A 20,400-nucleotide genomic window follows, 5' to 3' on the forward strand; every position below is an offset into this window, starting at 1 on the left:
CCTATGCCTACCCTGATTTTAAAATCAAGAAAAGCAAAATTAAGTAACAAAGAACCATCTCAAGATAGGTGTCAAATATCAAATATTGAAGGGAAGATTTAAATACTCTGTGTTTTAGTCATATTTATCTATATCTAAAGTATGTGCTTCACCTCTGAATCTCCCCACTTTGTTTAGTCTTAACTGACTAAAATACATCTGTTGGGGAGACATGACAATCAATACACCCTCTACATAGTATGCCTAAGAGATCATGTTAGTGGTAGGAATTTTTCTTGAATTTACAAAGTGAGCTCTATTCTTTCCTGTATATTTTTTTTGTTTTTATTAGTTCCACAAATAATGGTTAGAATCTCGGGCAAGTAGTAAGCAGTAACAATCAAAGATCTATCTATCTATCTATCTATCTATCTATCTATCTATCTATATCTTATGTTTAAGAGTAATATAAGGCTCCTAATTTCTTTTGTCATGTGACCAACACAACCATCATTTTATGAAAATATTTTAATCAAGTTTTTCCATTCTGTCAGTCATAGAACTTAGTAACGGTTTTATATAATCTCTACTTACTTCTCACTAATTTGACCTGCTTTACTAGGCTGCCAAAATACCTTTTGAATATTACAAGATAGTCTTTTTTTTTTTTATTAACTTGAATATTTCTTATATACATTTAGTGTTATTCCTTTCCCGGTTTCGAGACAAACATCCCCTCCCCCTCCCTTCCTTATGGGTGTTCCCTCCCCACCCTCCCCCTATTGCCGCCTCCCCCAAATGTCTAGTTCACTGGGGTTCAGTCTTAGCAGGACCCAGGGCTTCCTCTTCCACTGGTGCTCTTACTAGGATATTCATTGCTACCTGAGGTCAGAGTCCAGGGTCAGTCCATGTATAGTCTTTAGGTAGTGGCTTAGTCCCTGGAAGCTCTGGTTGCTTGGCATTGTTGTACATATGGGGTCTCGAGCCCTTCAAGCTCTTCCAGTTCTTTCTCTGATTCCTTCAACGGGGTCCTATTCTCAGTTCAGTGGTTTGCTGCTGACATTCGCCTCTGTATTTGCTGTATTCTGGCTGTGTCTCTCAGGAGCGATCTACACTTCTGCAATTCTTTGCTTCATCCATCTTGTCTAATTGGGTGGCTGTATATATATGGGCCACATGTGGGGCAGGATCTGAATGGGTGTCCCTTCAGTCTCTGTTTTAATCTTTGCCTCTCTCTTCCCTGCCAAGGGTATTCTTGTTCCCCTTTTAAAGAAGGAGTGAAGCATTCACATTTTGATCATCCGTCTTGAGTTTCATTTGTTCTAGGCATCTAGGGTAATTCAGGCATTTGGGCTAATAGCCACTTATCAATGAGTGCATACCATGTATGTCTTTCTGTGATTGGGTTAGCTCACTCAGGATGATATTTTCCAGTTCCCACCATTTGCCTACGAATTTCATAAAGTCGTTGTTTTTTATAGCTGAGTAATATTCCATTGTGTAGATGTACCACATTTTCTGTATCCATTCCTCTGTTGAAGGGCATCTGGGTTCTTTCCAGCTTCTGGCTATTATAAATAAGGCTGCGATGAACATAGTGGAGCACGTGTCTTTTTTTTTATATGTTGGGGCATCTTTTTGGGTATGCCCAAGAGAGGTATAGCTGGATCCTCAGGCAGTTCAATGTCCAATTTTCTGAGGAACCTCAGGCTGATTTCCAGAATGGTTGTACCAGTCTGCAATCCCACCAACAATGGAGGAGTGTTCCTCTTTCTCCACATCCTAGTCAGCATTTGCTGTCACCTGAGTTTTTGATCTTAGCCATTCTCACTGGTGTGAGGTGAAATCTCAGGGTTGTTTTGATTTGCATTTCCCTGATGACTAAAGATGTTGAACATTTCTTTAGGTGTTTCTCAGCCATTCGGCATTCCTCAGCTGTGAATTCTTTGTTTAGCTCTGAACCCCATTTTTTAATAGGGTTATTTGTCTCCCTGCGGTCTAACTTTTTGAGTTCTTTGTATATTTTGGATATAAGGCCTCTATCTGTTGTAGGATTGGTAAAGATCTTTTCCCAATCTGTTGGTTGCCGTTTTGTCCTAACCACAGTGTCCTTTGCCTTACAGAAGCTTTGCAGTTTTATGAGATCCCATTTGTCGATTCTTGATCTTAGAGCATAAGCTATTGGTGTTTTGTTCAGGAAATTTTTCCAGTGCCCATGTGTTCCAGATGCTTCCCTAGTTTTTTCTTCTATTAGTTTGAGGTGTCTGGTTTGATGGAGGTCCTTGATCCACTTGGACTTAAGCTTTGTACAGGGTGATAAGCATGGATCGATCTGCATTCTTCTACATGTTGACCTCCAGTTGAACCAGCACCATTTGCTGAAAATGCTAACAAGATAGTCTTCTTTTCCAATTCCATATTATTTCTGAATATCACTCTTTCCTGTATACCTTACTAAACATTACTCAGAGTAACCATAATGTGGACAACACATGAGTCCTGGAGCTCTCCTCTTTGTAGGGTCCCACTTTTTGATAGCATGACTGATGGTGGCCATTTATATACTTGAAAAAAACACAATAGATTTAATTGGGTTTAATGGGCTTTTTAAAAACTTTATTTTAATAAAACATGGTGTTGGGTGAATAGGGAGGTAGGGAGAACCTAGGAATCTAGGATGTGTTGGAAAGAGTTGAATAGGATCATAATATACTGTACATAATTCTCAAATAATGGAATATATTTTAATCACAAACAAGTTTAGGAAAAGTTATAATTTGTGTTAGGCTTCAATCCTAGACATCTTTGGGCACATATGACCTAAGAACCCCAAGGTAGACAAAATGGAAAAAGTTCTAAGGCATATATGTGTATACCTCTCTAATACTTTTCTGTTCAAAACATGTTTCTTTCTGCCTTATCAAGTCTGCTCATATACTGAACTTTTCAAATGAATAGCTTTATTTTAAACCTAAATTCTCCTTAGCAAACAGCTTTTTAGAAAATAATTGTAAAAAACAAAAAGCAAATATAGTCTGGTATGAAAATTCAGAGATAATGGAATTTAATTGGCTATAACAAGAATGATTTTATTAGTGTTTCTATTTGTATGACCCTCACAAACCCAAAGTATATCCTAGAGTATATATGGAGAATTCACACATCCTTTGTTTAGACTTACCCAGTTCGACCCCACCCTTACTTTACAAGTTGCGGTCATTTGTGTATTCACCATGAGTTCTAACTTTTCCTTGTCATTTTTTTTCTGCTATGCTTTTAAAGTTTGTTATGCCCCTCTCTGGTTTAGAGCCAGTGTGTTTGTTCTCTCAAAAGTTTCACTTGCATCTGTTCTGAATGTCACAAGTAATAAGAGAGGCTTTCATTTGGCTAGATTTATTATGTGGCAGGCAATTTATGTCGCCTGCCCTCGGTTAATTTTCCAGTCGCCTGTAGGGTGGGGATTGAGACTAAGAGAGGTAGGCACATTTTCCCAGAGCAAACATATCACATATCTCAAGGGTTGTTTCAACTGCAATATAGCTCAGTCCACAAGGCAGGCCTTCTCCTCACATCTCCCACATATGTATATGGAGTCTTTCTTCATATTAGAGAAAATAATTTTCAGTGACGGGGAAGTCACTCTGAACAAGACTGTACCAGTACACTGTGATGTAAGGTTTTCTTCCAATTTGCATTTCCAATGTGGATAGTTGAATCCCACACTCTAAACAGCACTTAGTTTTTTTTTAGGCAAATTCCATTCTTTTTGTATGCAATATGGTCAGATACATATAGCACACACTGTGTTTTCTATTTCTTAGTGTTCAAATCCATTTTCAAGTTATTCTACACATCTGTTTGTTTTATTGGCCAAAAGTACTAGGTTATCCCATCCCTAGTAGTAGGCCAAATGGAGGTCAAAATTGAAAATCTGATATGACAATCCTACTTAAAAATCCTTTCTCATAGCTCTGTATTGATATTAACATTTCGCCTATGATTATAACCACTTGGCAATAATAGAGAAGTTTCTATGGGTCTTTAGCTTTGCTATCTTTTTTCCTTGATCACAACCTTCCCCCAAAGCTTCAGGGATGAGTGACTCTGCTTCCTCACAGCGTTCCCATGTGCAAGTCTATGGCAAGTGAAGTAATATTGCTAATATCCTAGTTCTAAGCAGAAGTAAGTGGGTGATTGAACTCTGCAGATGGCCTCTACCTGGAGACTACAGTTCTATCAGCCTGCTGGCAGGGGCCGTCTACCACCTAGCCAATGAATGAAAAAGTTACACATCTAAAACTCCCACTGCAAACCAGGAAACCTTTTCCTCAAGAACTCAGCGCATTTGGTCAAGGTTTCTCGGGCCTGCATCTTTGCTCTGACAAATCCTGAATTTTTTCCCATTTCTTTTCCTTGATGTTGACTGCTAAACACTGTCATTGTTCTGTTAGTGTAGTTTCATGCTCTCTAGTATTCCTTATTACTCTCTTCTATTGATGGGTGGCAGGAGAACAACCATTGACATAGGACCTAAATCATGAAAATAGTAGACTTGTAGAAGTCTAGACATTAACAAACCACAGAGTCTTGTTTGGTTATGGAAGGAAATAGTTCTCAGAATGCCAAAAAAATATGTATTCATTCATTAGATATTGATGAATATTACCAAGGTAAAAAATGAAAATATTTTAATTGGCATATTTTAATTGGATAAAGTAGTAGATTTCACTTTGATATCTTGTGCATAATATGATGTAATTGCATCATAGTTCACTCTTCTGACACTGTTGCCTCCTCCCACTCTAACTTGTCTTCCTCCTTTTCTCCTAAAATATTCAGAATTTCACTTATGTCCTAACTTTTTAGAACAAATTTCCTAGCACAGATGTTCACTTAAAACACCTTTGTTAATTTTTTTACAGAGACACTGAATTTTATAACGTCATATTTTCAAGACAATACAATGTTTTATTTTCATTTCATGCAAGACACGAACACATATAGAGTTGAAATACAGATACCATCACAGAAATTCACAACAGACAGCAGAGAGAAATAGATTTTCAGGATATAAGCTCCATGCTACACAGAGCCTGCACCTAAGTCTCATGAGTATTGCTTCCAAAACTTGTAAATATTTAAAACTAAAACGATTAATTTCAAATGAATCCAGTAGAGACTAATAAGAGAAATTTTGACATTTACAAAAACAAAAGTTTTCTTTATATTATAGTAATTATGGTAAACATGCAGTAGAACCATAGTAGCATAATCCATTACCATACACCTATTGGCTAACTTAAGTAAAATTAATACCCTGCCATTTTTGCTGCTTGTGTATCCTTTTTTATGCTATTTTTATTTGGGGGATATATCAATTATTTTACTATTATATTTTTTGTTTATTATATATTAGATATAAAATGTTATATTGTTTTATATAATTATAATATAAAATTATTCATATATAACAATTCATATATTAATATATAATTTTATATAATTATATAAAAACATTTTGGGGTATATTGGAATATGCCTTGATCTCAGTAGTTGGGAGTGAGAGGCAGGGATTTCTCTACTTAGTGAGGTTTTTTTTGCTCAATCCCATTGCCTGCCCATAGAGTGGCAATGGAAAGTCATGCTGGGAGAAGAGGCAGAAGACGAGTTAGAGGAGGGAAGACTGAACAGAGGGGCAGAAAGAGGGATATGGTGGAAATACATAATATTACACAAATGTCAAAATGAAACACACACACGTTATCTACATAGAAAGTTCCAAGACTGCCAGAACTATATAGTCCCTCCTTCAGAAAGCAAACACACACACACACACACACACACACACACACACACACACACACACATCAGCAGCAGCATCAGCATCATCATCATCATCATCATCATCATCATCATCAAAATAAAACGCTGAACCCATAAAATTTTACTGAGAAGAACTTTAGAATGCATATCAGACAATGTGGACAATGTCATTATGGCATAACCAGCATCGTTTATAATAATCCTGTAACAGTAGACATTGCTTAGTATGTGTTCATTGTTTCCTCTTCCTCAATTTTTTATATTTCTATTTAAAAATTATTTCATTATTTTATCTGTATGTTTGTTTTGCATCTGTATATGCCTAGACATCACACAAATGTCTGAGGCCCACATAATGAGGAAGAGGGCAGCGGATCTTCTAGAACTGTAGTTACAGACACTCGTGACTCACAGTGAGAATGCTGAGAATCCAACCTGGGTCCTCTGGAAGCACATCCACTGCTCTTAACTTCTGAGTCAACTCTCCAACTTCTAAGTTCCTTGTTTCTATTGCACTATATGGATGAGATCCAGAGAATCTTTACATACTGTGTTTAGAGTCTCTAATCATCTCTAATCGGTCCACTTAAGTCTTTCCATCTCATTTATTTGTTCAAGAAACCAAGTCCCCTGTCTTAATAGAATTCCCACACTCTGGGTATGATTTTTATATCACTGCTTCTAGTATTTAGCCACCCCCCCTATTTCTGGTGAATTGAGGGTTATAGTTAGTAGATAAAAGATACTAAGCCATAACTTGTTTTATGTGTTAGGAATATTTTGGTGATCTTTTTGCTTACATACATAAGAATATTTCCTTGATAGTGTTTTCCTTCTTTAATACACCATATCTAGAGGCATATGGTGGCAGGGCATCCTAGTATGCATAAGACTGATCCCTGGATTCAGGTGCTATCAGCTTGATCTGCCCATTTCAAGGTTATCCATTAGTCATAGTTTTAGCCAACACCTATAAAGTCCTATTGTCTTTTGAACTACTTCTGTGTCCCTCCAGAGGTTTAAGCATCTCCTTTTGAAACTACTATGCAGAACTTTATACCTAAGAGTGGAACTGAAAATCTCAAGTTAAGCACATGCATTGCCAACTCCATTCTGCCAGCTTTTCCCCCCTTTGGGTGAAGCATATTGTACTTTCCTATCCATAAGCATCCCACTCTCTTGTAATCTTCTCCATACTCCTTCTTGTCTGTTTTTCTTCTTCTTGAGAACTTCATACAGTGTATGCAATGGAATCTATATCTATTCCATAGACCCTAGCTCCCGGGCATCCACTCTGTGTCTACCTTCCAATGCCATGGTATTATGTATAGCAAAACAAGTGAAAGTGAAAACCTAAGTCTCATACGTGCTGCTCACATGTGCATGGGTATGCAACATAGCAGTAACCACATCACCCAAGGAAGAATGCTTCTCCTCCCTCTGAGGCTTACAACTACCAATGACTCTTTAGTTAGGGATGGAGGACTGAGGAGGAGCTCCTGAGTACTGGAGTTTTGTCTAGGATCATCGTCTTCAGGTCTTAGGCAGGTAGTCATACCCACTGTGAGTTCAAGGATATAGCAGCCACGTCATGTCCATGAGACACCATTTTGCCACACTCATTTCTATCATCCAATCATCCAGCTCTTAAACTCTTACTGCCTCATTTTCTGTGATGTTCTTGAGTGTTCTCTCTCTCTCTCTCTCTCTCTCTCTCTCTCTCTCTCTCTCTCTCTCTCTCTCTCTCTCCCCTGTCTCCCCCTCCCCTCCCCTCCCTCCCCTCCCTTCCCTACCCCTCTCTCTTTCTGTGAGGCCTGGGCGTCAGAGGCAGTGTTCCATTTAGGGATGAATACTCAAGGTCATTGATCCTTTTCAACACATTGACCAATTCTGGGTCTCGGCATTACCACAAACTCTCCACTGTAACTGGCTTCCTTGCCCCAAATACAGAGTTGGTTGAGGGACTAGTGCAATGCCACAATTAGTAAGAGTATTTTCTCCTAAACATGATGACCTAAGAACTCACCACACTCAGAACTCACTTGGTGGAAGGTGGGAACCCACTGGAGTAGCCCTTCTGCCTTGAACTTTGGGCTATGGCATTCATATTTACACAAACACATGCATGCACATGGAAGTACATGTACACACACACACACACACACACACACACACACACACACACACACACACACACACTACATAAATACCAAAAACAATTGTTGGATATAGGAGTGTCTCACAATGGGAACCAAAGAGACAGTAAACTGACAATGCTTTCTGAGTCTTAGAGCATCACTAGTCCCCAGGAACCATTGATGACTTCTCTCTATCTCAGGGAATTGATTCATAAGCATGTTTATTATTCTCATTTCATCTCCAAGGTTGGCTTTTGGGGAGGGAATCAATAGTCTCCATGCCAGTTAAACAACTGAATCCTGACAACTAGAGAAATAACGGAGTTGTTTAAATTAAACTGAGTTTTACCTTAGAGGGAAAGAAATTTGAACTACAAGTGACACTGATATTAAGCTTGCTCAGTGCTAGCTGTAAGGAGGAAGGAAAATGGGGGCAGCTCATGTGTGCTATTTTGAAGGCTGCAGATGAGAGCAAGAGGGTGGGGTTAGTGATTCATAAGAGCCTGCACATAGGAATGCTGTCATAATGGTTTAAGTACAAGTTAGTCTAAGAGGCAGGTTGGTAATTGCCAATGCTTTTCATCCCAAATAAAGAATTGAGAGACATTGCCACTATTTCATAGAAATACAGAGGTGACAAGGCTTTCTAAGCTGTTATTACACACTAAAGCAGTCATTTAAGAAAATTGATCTGGAGGTAAGGAGTAGAGGGCAAGGTAAGGAATAGCCAGAATGAACATCTAAGGAGTGCAGTTGAAGGAATGAGAAAGGTGGACAGGAAACACACACATATTCACACAGACACACACATACACAGATTCATACACATTCATACAAATACTTACACTCACGTATACAGACATACTCATATATACTCATACACACACATTCCCACATAGACCCTCACACACTTACACACTCACAAAGACACTTACTCTACACACTCATACATACTCTCACACTCACACATTCACACACAAGCACACTCACTCTATATAGACACAGGCACAGGTGAGAGCATGTGCACACACACACACACACACGTACACAAAGGGAAAACTAAGGAAATGAAGTCTCTCTCTGTCTCTCTCTCTGTCTCTGTCTCTCTCTGTCTCTCTGTCTCTCTCTGTCTGTCTCTCTCTGTTTCTCTGTCTCTCTATCTATGTCTCTGTCTTTCTCTCTCTAGCTATCTATCACACACACACACACACACACACACACATAAAACATAAAATCAGAAAAGTTTGAACCTAGTTGGGAACAATATAAAGTTTGTGATAAGAAAGATTCACTCCCCCTGCTTGCTTACGTACTGGAGGAGAAAAACCTTCCTTTGAGTTCTTCATGATCTTTAGCGTACATTCTAAATCTGTTTCTCTTCTTAGACAAGAATTTTAATGCAAGATTAACTTCTCACTCCTCGATGAACTCAGGAGAGGAGCTCACCTTCTTTACCTTTTAAGGGCCAGTGTAGTCTGGTTTTCTTTGCTTGTCCACTACTTATTTAGGTTTCACAATCTGAAAACCCAAGTTCAAAACAATCCAACGGCCAATACATTTTGTGTGATGACATGATATCACAGGGAGTAAACTCAGCACCTGTGCTCGTGACAATTGAGATTTAAACTCAGAGGGGGGCCTGGTGCAGTGGCCCGCCATTTTAATTTCAGCACCCTGGAGACAGAAGCAGTCAGATCTCAAAATCTGAGGCCAGCTTGTACTACAAATTGAATTCGAGGGTAACCAAGGGTACATAGAGAGATCCTGTTCTAAGAATAAAAACAAACAAACAAACCTCAAAGGCACTAAAATTATTAAACATAATTACATTTGAGTGATGTGTAAAAACTGTATATGAAACAAAAAATGAATTCGTATTTATTCTTGAGTCCTACCTGACCTTAAGACACCTCACTCCGAGCATGCAAGACTTCCAAAATCTAAACAATAGCAGCAACAAACCTAAGATCTCAGAGATTTCTGACCCAGGAATTTTGATAACAGATAGTTTAGATTTATGTTGCCCTGTCAAATTGCAACCCCTGTGATGGAGGTGCTAGCTGCTTCTCTAATTAAATTTTAATTTCTCTGGACTGAGTGTGAGTGGGTGATTAAATAAAGAATATCAGCTTCTTTATGCTTCTCTAACAATAAACTGAATCTTCTGGTTTCTGTAGAATGATTTTCAGGCATTTCCCTATAAAGAGGGTAAAAAATCAACTAATCGATGGTCTGACGCTTGTGGCTGCCATGCTGGGACATAAAGTTTCAGAGCAGCCCTTGTCTCTGCTGTCTGCCTTTCTCTCACTAGGGCTTCCTTCCTGCCCTCCCCAGAAGAACCTCTTCCCACCAGGCAGTTTTCCTCACTGACAGCTCTCAGGCCTCCCAGCTGTATCTGTCCTTGGCTGTCATCCTGTCTGCAGCCTGCAGGATGCTTCACCACCTCCTGCCCAAGGGCTTATGTTTCTGCTCCAGCAGTAGGTCAGAATAGCATTTTTATTTCTATCTCTCTCTCTCTCTCTCTCTCTCTCTCTCTCTCTCTCTCTCTCTCTCTCACACACACACACACACACACACTGTGTTTGTGATTGTGTTGTTCAATTTATACATTCCAGACCTGTCATGCTGAACTTCTTCTCCCCACAACAGCTGTCATAGTCCCAGGCTCCCCTTCCCCCAAAGGAGACCATCAGAGCAAACAAAAAAACAAACAATGTAGGAAGAGAAATTTCAAAGAGTATTCAAAGAAACGTGTTACATCAAAGGCAGAAGAAAGGTCCCCCTGGAGCTCATTACTGTAGTCAGTGAGATAAGGAGAGAGGGAGGTACTCAATGGATCCCAGGAGATGAAGAAATCAGAAAGGGGGTGGGGGTGCGGAGCTCAAAAGAAAAAGTATAGACTTTTTTTTAAAACTCTGAACTCTATATATGCGTCATAGATATAGAAATAATCTCCAGTTTGTCTATGTACTCACAACAGTTAACTTAGCTTATCCTCATCATATCCCAAGACCATGGAAGAGACTCCACTCCAGAGAAAACAGGAGCAGGGAAGAATGTAGGGACCGCCTTCTTCTGTAGAGTGGCAGCTTAAGTAATGGCTTCTGTGTCCCTTGGAAGTACCCTAGGAGGACAACCAGGGGGCATCTGCAGAAACTGCCAGGCTGTTCTCCCTTCCCAGTAGTCCATTTTGTTTGAGTAGCAAAATTTACAGCTGTGGAATTGCATTTTAGGGAAATAAAAAAGCCTACTAGACATGAAAACCCATTCTGACAACACACTCCCCTAACTTTCTGTTGAGCCCCTCTCTGCTACAGCTACTCACCATATTTGTTCTCCCCAACCCCTCTCTCCTTATTTGCCTTATGCATTATATTTTGAAATGATATTTGAGGAAAATGTTTTCTGTCTTTTGTTTTATTTCTCTGAACTTCTTTCTCAAGGAGTCAGCTCTAGAAACAAAAGATGCTAAGAAAAATTATTTATGAACTTAAATTATTTTTGATTGGCAACTTGCTTTCCATATGTAGGAAAAACAAACTCTTGATACCTACCTACATATCTATCTACCTCTCTACCTATCTATCTATCTATCTATCTATCTATCTATCACCTCTCTACATATAAATATTATGTGTTTTTCTGTCCGTCTCTCTCTCTCTGTCTCTGTCTGTCTCTGTGTGTGTGGGGGTATTAAACACTTTGGTAAGTTTGGAGTAGAATAATACCACTATGATCATAATACAAGACAGTTTCATCAGACACACACATCTGCCTACATACAGACAGACACACATGAATACATACTCAAAATCCTTATTATGTACATACACACAGAGTTGCTAACTGTGTGTCTCACCTTTCATCTTTCACAACTAATAATCACTGACCTATTCTCTCTCCACAGTTCCTTTGCCTAGAATACAACCATGGTGCCATGATGCTGTATGTGGCCTTGGGTTTGGCTTCTTCAATTAGATTAATGCATTTAGCCATGTCAGGACACAGATCACTACTTTGTTAATATTTATTACTCAGTTATATTACTTTAAATAAAAATAAAACACTTTATACACCCATTTTATAGTAGTGAAAGTTTAGTCACATCCCCATTTGGTGATAAATCAGGGTAAACATATTTTGTAGATGTAAAATTTTAATTTAGTTGGATATATACCTTAATAGAGACCACCTGAATAAATGGTCATCACAATAAGAACGTGTTTTTCTTGCTGTAAGCTATTCTCAATTTCATTCCACAATATGCCACATATGAAAAAGTTGGTACTCCCAATGACTATTTCACATTAAAATCTTACAGGATTTCACATTAAATTCTATTTCCACCCGGAAACTTCATTTTAAAAGTAACAGTGAGTAGGTTAGGGGGTTAATTTTTATTTATACATTTTCAGCTCAATAGAGCTATTTGGTTTCTATTAAAAACGGTTTACTTTATGTATATGTGTATTTTGTCTGCACATACATCTGTTTACTATGTGCTCATGCATGGATGGAAGCCAGAAGGTTGGTTAGATGGTCTGGAACTGGAGTTACAGATAATTGTGAACCACAATGTGGGTGATGGGAACTGAACCTGGGTCCTCAGTCAGTGTTAACCACTGAGTCATCTTGCCACTCATTCTCTTTGCACTGTTTAGTTAATTACATGGCTGTCCTGTGGTATAGGTGCTGGAGAAAGGCTGAAATGCACCCAGTCAGCCAAAGAGAATTTAGCATTTAAAGATTTCTTCCAGGTCCGGATGACCCAATTTCCCCAAACTATGTAGTATGTTGTTTTGTTATTGAATCTTTGCTTTGATAAGGCAAGATCAGCAGAAGACTTTCCTATCTTGGTGTCCATTGTAGGAAGGTAGTTTGGGTGCATTTTATGAAAGGGTGACCCCAAACCAGTGCTATGAACATGGGCCATAATCCCCATTAATCAGTGTATAGTGTGAAAAACTCACTAACACCATTGGAAATTCCTTCGAACCACTTTTTGCTTAAAGTATAAAGGTACAGTTCAGTTTTTACTAAGTCTATCAAAATAATTTAAATTATACAACAAATATATCATATCAATTTAAAATGAAATATACATTGCAAATTAAATCTTACACCAACTCCCATTTCTGAGTATTTCAAGTTCTGCTCATGTCATGTTGAGCAAGGTCTAACTTTAAAATGTATCATCACAAACTCCAAATAAAATCTCCATTTATGTATAGCACAATTATGATAAATATGACCTCAAATCCTATATGAGAACACTTCTCCAAGAGCTCCATAATTTTAAAATGAGTTTTAGGTACTGCAAATCTAATGAAAACCATGAATCTGCTCTTAAACAGAGAAGTTCATCTGTTTATCCATAAATCAAATTTCCAAAGCAGTTTACACGAAATGACAGAGCAGTTGAAGTCTATGTTCAAATTCCTTCATGATCCAGATCCAGGTCCAGGTGAAGAACCCTTGGAAAGGTTGCTTATGTGCACACGTATTATTAGATATTTGATAACAAAAGATGGTGATGCTTTCCCACCACAATGAGAATCTGATTCCAAGAGTTGACCAGGGCTTATTTTCATATCCCTTGTAACACATACAATGCAGAGAAACAGTAGAAAGCCTTGTTGAGACTACATTTAGTAGAGCATGGCCAGTGTCCAATCTGATGTATATAGAAGGGAATCAGAACACTTTGAAAGGTAAGGAAGAAGAGGAAGAAAGGAGATGGAGGAATGGTGTGGAAGGGACAGAGGGAAAGAGGTGTATATGATAGAAACAAAAAATGTCTTCAAAAACTGGCCAGGTTACAGGTTCTGTTTCTTTACAAAAATCCTGGGAAAGTGTGACAAGGAAGGAGAGAAAGTTTTCCTGAGTACGAGCTGGTGTTGAATGATAATCAGGAGTAGTCACACTGTAGACATATTCTTTCCTGCCTCTGTAGCGGGATAAGGGCCTCGTTCCCATCTACCTGAGCCAGTGGCAGGTCAGATCTGGTACAATCAGAATCAAACATCTAATATAGATGTCTCCTTCTGCAGGAGCTATAGTCATTTCGGCATTCACTCTGTTCTTCGCTGGGCTGCATTGTCCTGCTAACCTCTTGACATCCCACCCCAGAAAAGTCATTAAAATCGCACACGAAGGGGTTGCTCCCTGATACCACAGAGTTGTGTTCCTCCTCTCTGCCTCTTCCCATCCACTTCTAACTACATGAAACCAAACATGTCTGAAGATTCTCATCGATTCGTTTGTTTGTTTGACCTTAAGGTTTGCTCTTTTGAAATGAGATCTCTCTCCTGGAGCTGAGGTAGATTTCAAACCTATGATTTTACAGCTTTCGCCTCCCAAGCGCTGATATTGCAGGCATGCCCAGAGCATGTCTAAAGATTGAATTTTAATTCCATTTCTGTCACCAGCTGCCCTGTTAAGCAAAGACTCATGATAAAACTAGAGTCTTGGATAAGCTGTACATGTAACAAATGTGATAATCCAGGGTGTATATTTTTATACTTTTAAGTGTTAATACACAGAAGTAGAAACAAAGCGTTTATGGTAGAGGCAGACGCCACTAGATTAAGAGAAAGAAAGAAAGAAAGAAAGAAAGAAAGAAAGAAAGAAAGAAAGAAAGACAGAAAGAAAGAGAGAGAAAGAAAGGAAGGAAGAAGAAAGGTAGGAAGGATGGAAGGAAGAAAGGAAGATCAATTGATTATTGATTGGTTGATTGATTTGCATTGCCAATGTGTGTCTGTTGATATTGCTTTTACTATACCAGTTAGGCTAATATGATCCTGACTGTCTCTAGGAGTGTAGGAACACATTGAAGAAGAACAAACTTTATAAAATACTTTGTAGTCTTTCTCCCTCTCCTTCTCTCTCACCTCTTCTCTCATTCCCCACCAACCCCATATTCCTTAAGTACTTAAGCCCTCACCTGTCCTTTGCTGTAATACTTTGTAGGAAATACTTAACATATCCTAATATCCATGTTCTTGTTTATTGCATAAAGTTTTGTGCTATTTACTCGAATACCTTTGTTCTTAGTATTTGGAGTGTGAGTTGGGACATTTGTACGGTACAAAAAGATTCTTCGGGAATTTAATATTTATTAATGTCCCCACATGCGTTTAATTACAGAGAAACACATACTCATGTAACGCATTTCGTGGCCTGTGAAGTATTTTTGTATGAGTCATCACATCAGAAATGGAAACTGAGGATCTGAAGGAGCTCATGACTCCCCACCAAGATCACATATCAAGTGAGATAATGGACAGAACCTAGGCTGCTTTTTTTATACTTCCAAGTCACAAAAGTCTGTAAGTTAATCAGATATATTAAATATATATGCAGACATATATTATTAAATATAAACTCGCACGTGCCACCTCCTGAAGAGCTTTTCTGTCCTTGACATTTCATTAGTGCTTCCAATGTCTTTGTGAGTTTGAATAATAGATTTAATTTTATAAATAGAAAACCCGAAGCATGGTAAAGTGTGCAGTGAATTGAATATTCCTACATTGCAGAGAAAAGCTTTAATACACTAAGGTTCACAGTATTTAAACATGTCATTATGAAGCTAGTATTCTTCCTCCGAGAAATCACTATCAGGTGATTTCATTCAGCTCTTTTAAACCATTAGCAACATAGGCATAAGCTATATTGGCTCTGTTTGTCTTCTAGATGTCCAGGGCACTTGTCTAGATACAAGTGATAGAAGGTATCAATCCCCATCATTTTCACCCATGATGCCCTAGGCTTCTGCATCTCTCCTTCCTTCACAAACATGAAAAGCTCCAAATTCAACATGAAACCAACTTTGCTGCCTTAGTAAAAAGTCCCACATATTCCTCGGAATTACGGAATTACTGAATTTACATTTAAATTGCTCAGTTGTCCAAACTGTCACTAACAGAGGCGTTCCTCATGAGGAAACATCACCATTTGTTGGGTTCCTTCCGCTAAAGGTGGGGGTCCTGCCACACGGCTGTTCAACCACACGGTGGCAGAAAATGAGAACCATCACAACTAGAAGAAGCAGGTTCAGGAATGAAATCAAGTCCCTACACCAGGGGAATGTGAACTTCCGAGAGGAAATTAAGGGAGAAAAAGACGCCATGGATGCTGTACTCACAGGGCTCAGGATGTGAACTCAGAGTAAGACAACGCCCACCAATAGCCCAGTCAATGGAGTGCAGCACCGATAGTGAGAAGGACCCTCCTGTCTTTTTGGGAGTCAAAGCAAAAACCATCCGCCTTATTTTTAAGGTCCCCAAAGGAAAAGGAGGTGGGTGGGTTCTGAAAAGTCTACCCAGCTGATTGTGAAGTTTTGCTCCAGTTTGATGGCTGAACTTCCGGTCCCCACTGTGGTGCTGTGTTCTCCCATGGATTCCAGTTACAATGTCCTGGTATAGCCTTTCCACGGCCTCATTCCTGAAAAGTTCTCTCTTTACCTTCTCTGTCCACATAGATAACACTAACTCTCCATCCCGTGGGCTGAGATCTTTCAGCACTCAGAAATGTCCTCACTCTTCCCAAACTTTTACACACATGGCTCAGCTCTGATTTCTGTTTTCCCCTTCATTCTCTTCTAGCCTATAAAACTGCCTACCCAGCTATTTTCTTCCCCGTTACACAGACCATCAATGGTTCTATTTCTATCGCTCCATCGCAGGCCGGGTCTCAGCAGAGCTCTGCCACCACCCACCCGTCCCCTGCCCCCCACCCCGCCCCTAGCAGCATCTTTCTTGGTGATCGATCATAATCGACACTTTGTTCTCATTACACATGCTCTTTTCTCCCCTCCAGCCGGTTCGGCAATCCATGCTGTCACTTTCTCCTTTTCAAAGGGGGTGTCCCTCTATCCTGATTCTGAGACTCGCTCTTACTTTATAGCTCAGGAGGATTAATACCGCTACTTATTTCTTATTCAACCTTGAATCTTTCTATCTTTGTCAACCTGCCCCACTCCTATACATACCAGCCATGTTCCTTTCAAGTCCTTTCTTGGCTCTCAACCTTGCTGAATTTTGGAAAAAAACCTAAATAGAGGCAAGAGAGAGCCACCGTTATTACTGTCAAGAAGTAAGGAAGCGAGAGAGAGGCATCTCCCCATTCAAGTTGGCAGGTGAAGGAGATATGGGAGAAGCCTGTCAGGAGCATGTGATTTCGGTAGCTTCATGAAGACAGAATTGAATGTAAAACTCTCCTTCCCTCTCTGTAACATTTTCTTTCTTCCTATCTTTTTCATTTTTTTAGTTATACATATTTTGGAATACTTAGTATACGCTCGTTATCACTGAATCACTGAGACAAACATTTTAGTGCCATATATATGTTATTATAATTAATTATATATTATATAATCTCTAAGATTATAAAGTTAAATATATAATTAGAATAACAGTATGTGTTTTAATAATATATAAAATATATAATTAAATTATATAATCAAATAGATAAATATGTAATTAAATCTAAATACACAATAGTACATAATTACAGGACTAGATGTCCCCTCCAAAATTCTAAGTGTGACAAATACAGTGTTAAGTACTTCAGACCCACTTTCTCATTAAAATCTAAAAGATCTCTGCATTAAGGAACACACATCAGCCAACAGCTTGCTCAAGTCAACAGTCCATAAAGGACTTTCATTACAGCCTTGTGATTCCCTGGTTAGGAATAAACGTTTTGTACCTAAATGGCATTTAGGTACATTTTTTTTTCATTCCTTCTAAAAAGGTGGGTGGACTTTCAAAATACAAATATCCAAACTACCCTTTGATAAATCAGGAATCACCATTCTTTTATTCCGTTAGGTGTAGGGTTGCTTATTTTCGAATTAGACTCTCACTCCTCTCTAAACTATCTAAATGACTGAAAATGTATTTTTTTGGTTGTGCTTTGTTGTCGTTCTGTTGTGTGGGGTTTGTAAATGCAATTACAATGTCATAGTTCAACAAGGTTAAAACAATAAAGTAACTCTCAAAACCCCCAAATTAAAATTGTGTACTTCTTAGTGAACAGCCAGTTTCAAAGTCTAGCAGTGTTTAATTCTCTAATTGTTTCAGTCATGAAATGATCTTTGTTTTGGGTCGTTCTTGCTTCAGCTGCAGACAGTTGTAGTAATTGGTCCCCAAGGGCGACTGTGTAACCCCTAAAACTATCAGAAAGAGAGTGCTGTGGATACTTTTCCATCTTCCAATCAGAAACGTCCAGCCTCTTCCCTTGGCCAATGAGAGAGGAATGTCTGGAAAGCTGTCTGGGCTGCAGGATGTACCTGCTGAATGAGTGCCGATCGGCCCTGCGTCATCTTTCTGTGTTCGGGCTCCCCCTAGCTGCACAGAGCCCGTATCTCCTAGCTGCAGCATCGCTTGGCTTCAATTTGAACTGCAGGCTGAGCTCCGAGGAGCAAAGCTTTCTCTCCCCAGCCGCTCTTCTGAGGCTGGCGAGGCTGTAGTAAACATTCGGTAACCTGGTCAGAAGAGGGTCCTGGGGCAGAAAATGAAAAGGCGGATACTGTTTGGGGATGTTTTTAGAGGCGCATTCTGAATGTCTACAAATCAACAGCAGCTCTTCCTCGTCAATATCTTTATTGGCTTTTGCCTCCAAAGGGACCAGACTTGTGTGTGTTCGCTTTATTAAGCTGCCTCCATCTCCCGTGTAATCTCTGCCCTGTTTACATGAACTAACTGTTCACACTCGCAGAACCCACCTGCGAAGGGATACGAGTGGACCAGGAAGATCGGTTTCACTCAAACCCAAGGCCACAGTGACCTAGAGGGTCTCAGAGCTCCCCCCACACTCCCGCACCCCCACTTCCTCCAACCAAAGGCACTGCAGAGAGATAGAGGTGTCAGGAAGTGAGAAAATAGAGATGGTTTCGGGTTTTCTCTTTTTCACCAAAGCCTGCAGTTACTGTTTCTGCGAAAAGACAACACAAGACATCCCATGAGACCCGCAGCAGCTTCAAAGTCCTGCCTTTGGGCACTGCCATAACACGGTTGCTTTCTCTTTTGTCTTTTGAATTGTACAACCGGAATTAGGAAGGACCAAACAAATGTAGCGTAATATATTGGTTAATGCTATCTATCCTGATATCCACAGAGCAGGCTGAAGAGACAGAACACGGCTACTGGTGATTTTTATAAATGCAATTAAATGAAGCCTTAGAGTCAACATTTGTGATGCAAGAAACTAATTTGAGAACTAGAAGAGCCAAACAAGCAAACAGAAACTCAGTCCTCTATGGACTCTGTGCTCAAGGAATTTGTGTTGGAAGGAAAAACAAACAAAGCTAAACCAAACAAACAAAGAAACAAAACGACTTGATGGTGAAGTAGGGCAACCAGTGTGGAACCTTTGGTGAATGAAAGCCACCAGGGGCATGTGAGCTTGAACTCAGGAGAACAGAGCACAGCCAACTTCTCTGGATTGTGAACACTTGAAGGGAAAGTTAAAGAATGGCCTGAGTTCTGACATGCTAGATATAGGGCATCCTAGAATATGGAGAGTAGCAACATATGAAGAAAACTTCTTCTTCTTCTTCTTCTTCTTCTTCTTCTTCTTCTTCTTCTTCTTCTTCTTCTTCTTCTTCTTCTTCTTCTTCATACTCTTCCTCTTCCTCTTCTTCTCCTCCCCCTCTCCTCCTCTTCCTCCTCCTTCTCCTCCTCCTCCTTCTTTTACTTTATTTTCATTTATTTTATGCTGCATTTATTCCCGTGCCATGAGTTTTTGTTTCTTCAGTTTCTTCTGGGATCTCTTTTTCTTCCATGCAACCTTCTCTTCTGGCTCTGGAACAATCTGTTCCTTCTCAGTGAGGATCATCTCAATGTGGCAGGGGGAGCTCATGCATGTATTAATCCGGCCATGTGCCCGGTAGGTTCACTCTCTGCATTTTTAAGCATGCACAGCAAAAAATCAGCACTCTTTTTTGGCCATCGTCCCTGTGTCCAGCCCCATTGTTTGGCCTGGGTGCACATACCGACTCTACCGTTATATCGCCGGAAGGAAGCACATTGCTTCTTTAAAGTGACATCCTTCAGATACTTGGTGGCTTTGCAGATATGCATAGTCTTGATGGTCTGGGACGTTTCCGTGTGTTCTTAAAGTGAACACGAGGTTTGAACCTTTTGATTTGCATGATTTTGTGGGGTTTTCTGGGTCAAGGGGGTAGCAAACCATATTCATAGGTCACCTCTGGCTGCTTACAGGAAGAGAAACTTCTAATACCTTCTGATTCACCTTCCTGTTCTTCACAATGTTGAAGTTCCTAGTTACCTACTTCCTGGACTTACATAGTTTGAAGTCAATACAACCCCTTTACACACACACACACACACACACACACACACACACACGCACACACACACACGGCCCAAATGTCCTTCTATGGACCAAAATTCCTATGATTATTATTAGCATAAGAAGCAAGCACAGTCAATTT

At 39.5% G+C, this 20,400-nt stretch overlaps 1 protein-coding gene and 1 pseudogene across 1 annotated transcript in view; one reads left to right on the forward strand and one right to left on the reverse strand.

Annotated features, from left to right (window-relative positions):
• The window catches only part of Lsamp (limbic system associated membrane protein), a 2,154,604-nt gene that overhangs the window by 959,860 nt on the left and 1,174,344 nt on the right, over window positions 1-20,400 (forward strand). The window lies entirely within an intron of this gene.
• LOC116897709 lies at window positions 19,668-20,138 on the reverse strand (annotated as a pseudogene).

The sequence above is a fragment of the Rattus rattus genome, chromosome 4, assembly GCF_011064425.1.
Source record: "Rattus rattus isolate New Zealand chromosome 4, Rrattus_CSIRO_v1, whole genome shotgun sequence".
NCBI lineage: Eukaryota > Metazoa > Chordata > Mammalia > Rodentia > Muridae > Rattus > Rattus rattus.